The following is a 6050-nucleotide window of genomic DNA, read 5'->3' as shown; positions in this document are numbered from 1 at the left end:
GAATTTTTTGAACCAATCTAGAATCAGGAAATTCAGAGCCAAGTAATCTTATCTTGTTGGCAATGTTGAGTATTCTTTCATAATACACTTTGGCTGTCTCTGAATCTTTCATCTTTAGAAGTTCAAATTCTCTTACCAAGTTGAGAATCCGCATAACATTGATCCTTTCATCTCCTTTATATTATTTCTTTTGGAAATTTCAGATCTCAAATGTTGATTTATTTGTCATAATTGTCACAAAGATTTCAGATTAGACTGCAACAAATAAGATCACTCTAGCCATTGATTTTCTTGTTTTATTCTCCTTGTGATTCCTTATCGATGCCATAGTTTTATTTGCACGCAAGGGAGGAACCTCATAGTCCCCGTAAACAGCTTCCCACAAATCATTTGCCTCCATATGTGCCTCCATTCTTGATGCCCAGACATGACAACCTTTACCTTTGAAGATAGCTGGTGCTAGTGCAATGCGAGGAGTTTATAAACACATATATGAAAAAAAAAGGAATAAGAAAGAATAGTTTCCCCCAATTATAGATCCCTCAATAAGAATTCTTTGATACCACTTTTGTTGGAGTTTTAAAGATGAACTTCAACTCTAAAAATAGAAATGAAGGAAAGACGAAGAAAAGAAATATTTGCTACTGAAAAGATAATCTTTCATTGAATTGAAATGGTGCTTAAATACAAGAAAAATGCAATAACTATAACATATATTTCAGCAACTACTTGCACATGATTCCATGTTAAATAAACTACTTCAAGTAACAACTAACTCCTACAAAATAGCAACTAAGTTAAACTACGAAAGATCGCTAAAATACTGGAGAAAGTAAAACAACATCTTTTGACTAGTTACTGCACTAATTGACGCAATTAATCAACATTCTTCTTTTCCTTTTTCGATCCACTGTTCTTCTGTTTTTTACCCTCGGATAGTGTACAGCATCACAGTTAGGGTCAAGTTTTTTGCTCTTGAGACCTGTTTTCAGGAAATCATCCACCTGAGGCTTTGACCTGAATTTACTCCTGGTCACCGATTCAAAATAATATCTATCTTTTTGTCCTACACTGGCTCCATCGGTACGGACTTTTGTTTCAAACGTCCAATTATTTGGCAACCATTTCGGCCTATCTGGATTCACTCGACACATAGGCATAATCTTTCCCTTAATATGCAACTTACTTTGAGTTACATCAGACACCTTCCCTTCATTAGGTACATCACTGTTGTTTGGTGTGGCGGTCTCTACCCTAACATCCAACTCAACATCAATGTAGCTTCCTAGCGGCAACAATGGGTCCGAAGGTATACCATCATTGTAGAAGTCGTCGCTGGTAACAATTGTCAGTGGGATGGAAGAAACAACGGCATCGGCTTTAGTCATTGGAGGAAGCTTGGAAAGAGTCAATGTGGAGAAAAAGTTAATTGAATAATGAGACATTGATTGATAGCATACTTCTATTTATAGTCTGTATTCCTAGTTCATTGTATTTGGAAATTTAATAAATCATATTCCTAATTTCTGTGGGAATTTAATAAAATCTATTCCTACTTCATTCTATTTGAGAAACTAATAAATTTTATTCCTATTTCACATGTGAATTTTAATTTTTTAGTTAATGTGAAACTTAATTAATTGAATTCCTAATTTGTTTTGGGATCAAATTTATTGAAAATATGATATATACATAGAGATGGCCTACCACATTTTATTGGAATAGGATTTGTTGATATGGATATCCTCTAAAAGCTTCTAGAAGCACTTCCATGTTTATATATATTTTAAAACAATTAGAAATTTTAATGACCATCCAACTTATTTCCTCTTTATTGCATTATTTTCGGTGTTTAGAGGTTTCCTATAGCCACGCAAAACCATTTATGCCTTGTTTGGGCCAACAATTTGGTTAGTCCAAACTTAAGGTAGAAAGCCTTAGAATGTTATTTTTACGGCTTCGTTAGCTCTAGAACGTCGATTTTGGTCTAGAAGGACCTTTGATGCAGATTATGAGCCTTTCAGGCTCAATCCGAGCAACATTGTAGATTTTGGCTTCAAACAAACTTTGGGTGTGAGACCTATGTTTTGTCGAAATGACCTCAATTGAAAAGCTCAACATCCTTATTGAGTTCGGAATGATGAATTTTGTGGGGTAACATATTTCATTTGGATGCACAGAGTTCCAAACGGATCCTAGCACCTTTTAAGAGTATTTTAAGACTTGTTGAATCATTTGGTGTTGCATCATCTGGTGCAACACCATTTATTCTTAGTGTTCACGCACCTCAGGCGGAGTTTGCGGTAGCGAGTGATTCGGGTCTCCTCCCTCACGAGCCAAGTGCCATGTTCGTGGAGACCAAAGGGCTTGGTCATCGCGTTCGTAGTCCTTACGCCGTGTTCACAATGGTCAAGGAAGTTGACCCTTCGTGTTTGCAGGATAGATGCCGCATTCGCAGATTTAAGGGAGACCGAACTCTCGTCTCTGCCGACTGAGTCCTGCATTAGTGAAAGTCATTTAACTAGTATTTTAATTAAGACTAGTCCCATTTTCAGCTTATTTTTTATTGTTGTGAAGTTGATATCTTGAGTTACAGAACTCCCTTTTGGATGATTTAAGTTGATAATTTATGGACATTTGTTAGGCTACATGCTGGGATCATAGGGAAGGTGCAGGGAGCACATAATAAATATAATTTATTATCTCGAAAGACCTTGGTTACTTCTTTAATGTTGATCTATATGATATTGTCGCATGATCTGATTTCACTGTTTTTCGTGCATGGCTTGAGCTCATTTTCTGGGCAAAAGTTCTTGAGTAAAATGGAATTGACAAAATCAATTTTAGGATTTCCAATGCGGGTCCCATAATTTCATCTTTTATTTGATTTTGGGATAATCTTCAATTGTTTTGGTGTTGGTGTCTAAACATCTCTATTGACGCTATGATAGTTTATTTGGTAGTGTGGCAGCAATCGGAGACATTAGGAACAACAAAGCTCCAGAATAGTGGTTTTTGTTGGATGAAGAGGAAAATATTAAATGAAAGAGTTTGAGAGACAAAAGGTTTCTTTTTATTGCTCAACTTTCTTGCATAAAAAACAAAAACTCCTACTGCCATTTTATAGGCTTACAATTAACTACTGAAGCTAAAACAAACCAACACACAAATAATGGAAAACATGGAAAACGTGGTAAACATGGTCCACTACAATAGGAAGATAATTTCATTGACTAAGTAAAACATAAACTCACTTACTGTAGATAATAGAACCACAACCTGATTTTCTGCAAACTAAATATTTTGATGAATTAGTCAACACTCCCCCTTTCTTCAAATGCACAAACTCCCATTTGTTGTTTGAAGAAGTCATGCTTGTTGCGGGGAAGCAACTTCGTAAGAACATCAGTTCATGCTTGTTGCGGGGCAGCGACTTCGTAAGTACATCAGCAGTCTGTTTATTTGTGCCACAAAATTCCAGTGAGATTATTCCACCAGCGACTAGATCACGAATAAAGTGATAGCGAGTGTCGATGTGCTTCGTTCTACTGTGAAAAATAGGATTTTTTTTCATAGAAATTGTCTCCTTGTTGTCACACCATATTTCCATTGGACCAATCCGGTCTTGTTGAAGATCTGCTAACAATTTCCTTAACCAAATAGCTTGACAACATGCTGAAGTTGCAGCCATGTATTCTGCTTCTGAAGATGACAAAGCTACTGTTCTTGTTTCTTTTGAACTCCATGAGACTGCTCCAGACTTAAGACTAAAAACGTTCCCAGATGTACTCTTGTGATCATCCAAAATCCCTGCCCAATCACTATCAGTAAAGCCAATTAATTTGAAACCTGATACTTTTGAGTACCAAATTCTGTGACTTGTTGTGCCAACAACATATCGTAAGATCCTTTTGGCTGCACCTAGGTGTTGCTTTGAAGGATTGTGCATAAAACGTGAAACAAACTGACACAGAATGCTATATCGGGCTTTGTGTGCGATAAGTAGTTTAGACAACCAACCAAGCTTTTATAATAAGAAGCATTTGCCGCACATGTATCATCATCGAGTACCAACTTCTCATTCATATTCATAGGTGTGGGAGATGGATTACAATTTAGCATGTTAAACCTCTTCAAATGTTCAGTAGCATATTTCCTTTGTGAAGTAAAAATTCCATCCGAACCTTGTCTCACCTCAAGCCCAAGAAAATAATGCAGCATACCTAAGTCAGACATCTCAAATTTACTCATCATGCAACTCTTAAATTCAGAAACAATAGATTCACAAGAGCCCATATATATAATATCATCGACATAAAGACAAACAACCAAAAAATCACTATTACCACGCTTCTTCACATAATGTGTAGTTTCATTGTCACTTTTTCTGAACTGCTTCTCTTGAAAAAGGGAGTCAATTTTGCTATACCATGCCCATGGTGCTTGCTTTAAATCGTACGATGCCTTCTTCAATTGGTATACTTTGCTCTTCCCTTCATTAGAAATGAAGCCTTCAAGTTGGCAAACATAAACTTCTCTTTGTAAGTCGCCATTTAGGAAAGCAGACTTAACATCAATTTGGTAAACATGCCAACCAAGTTGAGCATCCCAGGCTAGAGTAGTTCTAACCATTTCAAAGCGAGCAATTGGTGATAACGTCTTATTAAAGTTGATGCCTTGTTGTTAAGAGTATCCTTTCGCAACAAGTCGAGCTTTATGCCTTTTGACACTTCCATCATCATTGTACTTTGGTTTGAAAATCCAGTTTAGCCCGATAACATTCTTCCCTTCCGAAAAATCAACAAGCACCTAGGTCTGATTTTTCTTGATAGCCTGAATGTCTTCAATCATCATATCCTACCACTTTGGTTGCTTTGCACCTTCTCCATAACATGTCGGTTCAACAACTAACAAGGCAAAGCTACAAGATGCATAAACATCTTGTAGTGACCGAAACTTTGTTGGTGGCGTCTCGTTGGATGACGTCGAAAGTGGAGAGCAAGAGCTTGCTGGAGTAGAATTGTTGCTACTTCCATGAGCAGTACGGTTAGTATTGCTACTACTGGTGAGGAAAGATCATAACTTGTTGTTTCAAGTATCCCTGTATGCTCTACTTTTGCGTGAACTGGAATATGGATGACTGAATCTTCTTCCTTGTCGTTTCACTCCCATGCCGCTTCTTCATTAAATACAACATTCCTACTGATAATCACTTTGCCACTAGTAGGATTATATAGTCTATAAGGTTTGGATTGAGGACTATACTTAACCAATGAAAATGCATTTCTATGATTCTTCATCTAGCTTATTTTGTAAATTAACCAAAGCATAAGCTATACAACCAAAGACTTTCAAGTGGCTTACTCGTGGTGTCCGTCCCGTCCATGCTTCATATGGAGTTTGATTCAAAATGGCTTTTGTTGGAGAGATGTTTAAGCGGTACACATCTGCAACCAGTGCTTCTCCTAAAAAATGAACAGGAAATCCCCTTGTATTAAGTAAGCTTCTGTCCATCTCAACCACCGTTCGATTCTTCTGCTCAGCGACTCCATTTTGTTGTGGCGAGTACAATGTTGTAAACTCCCGGCGAATTCCATTCTCTTCACAAAATAAATTAAAATCATTAGATAAAACTTCACAACCACGGTTTGTGTGAAGAGCCTTTATGTTGCAACATGTTTGCTTATCCATAATTGCCTTGAATTTCCTGAAATTCGCAAATGCTTCTGGTTTGAAATTCAGAAAATAAGCCAACTCATACGGCTATAATCATCAGTAAATAGAAGAAAATACCGACTCCCACCAAGTGACTCGATATTCATTGGTCCACATAGGTCGGCATGTACAAGCTCAAGATTACGGGCAGCTCTCCATGATTTTCCTATAGGAAATGATTTTCACAGAAGTCAAGATGACCCATTTCTGGTAACCCAACTACCATATTCTTCCTAGTCAATAATGTCAGCCCATTAATGTTCAAATGGTCATAACGAAGATGCCATAGTTGAGTTTCATTAACACCTTTAGCAATTAAGGCATTATTTCCCACA

Source organism: Solanum tuberosum, unplaced genomic scaffold (assembly GCF_000226075.1).
Source record: "Solanum tuberosum cultivar DM 1-3 516 R44 unplaced genomic scaffold, SolTub_3.0 scf00564, whole genome shotgun sequence".
Lineage (NCBI taxonomy): Eukaryota > Viridiplantae > Streptophyta > Magnoliopsida > Solanales > Solanaceae > Solanum > Solanum tuberosum.
This window is presented reverse-complemented; position numbering follows the sequence as displayed.